Source organism: Mus musculus, chromosome 9 (genome assembly GCF_000001635.26).
Source record: "Mus musculus strain C57BL/6J chromosome 9, GRCm38.p6 C57BL/6J".
Lineage (NCBI taxonomy): Eukaryota > Metazoa > Chordata > Mammalia > Rodentia > Muridae > Mus > Mus musculus.
In genome coordinates, this window is record NC_000075.6 from 83,806,306 (window position 1) to 83,807,162 (window position 857).

The following is an 857-nucleotide window of genomic DNA, read 5'->3' on the forward strand; positions in this document are numbered from 1 at the left end:
GCGGGGCGGGGCGGCGCCTCCTCTCGCCCCGGGCGCGGGGATGCTGCGGTCGCGAGTGGTGGCCGGCTTGCGCAGGCGCGCTAAGGCCAGCCCCGGGCCACCACCTGGGCCACAGGAACGCCGCAGGGGGACACCTCGTACCCAGTCCTCCTCCCCTGCCTTCCTGCCCACGGTTACCTCTGTTCTGCCGGATGCAACGTGGGAAACCGGACGGGAAAAAGTGGGAGTTTGTGGGCAAAGATGAAGTACGCGATGCATTTCTGGTTCTTGCCTATCATTCACCTCCATCACATGTGCTTTTGCTGTCTTCGCCTGTGGCACGTGCTTGTCACCCAGACAAGGAAATGCGGGTGGTTTCACTGTAAAGGAATGCCATTTGTCTTAAGCAGCGGCAAAGGAGAGTAGTCTGTGGTCACCCCGTAAATATTATTAGCATGTAGTTAAATCCTTGTGAGTATTGAAAACAGCGACACTGGCCGATCAAAGCAATATAATTGTACCAAATTAGGCTATTGGTAGTTCAGAGAGGATGGAGCCATAAGAATAGGCTAAAAGAGTCCACTTGCACCACATGAGATTCAGGTCAATCTGAAAGGGTGATGCTGAGGAGAAAAAGAGCAGTTGACTTGTGAGAAGAAAGCAGTCTCTATGAATAAATAGCAACAACAATAACTGCAGCAACAAAATCACACTATGCCATTTTTATAGTTTCTGACATAAAGCAAGATTTCAGTGAATGGTCCAATAACAAGTTCATATGCGTTTTATTCAGATGTGCCATCCACTTTTGTTTCGGCTTTTTTTCTCCACTTGACTGATTTAGAATGCTTATTTTAGAGGTCACTGAGTCAAATGCT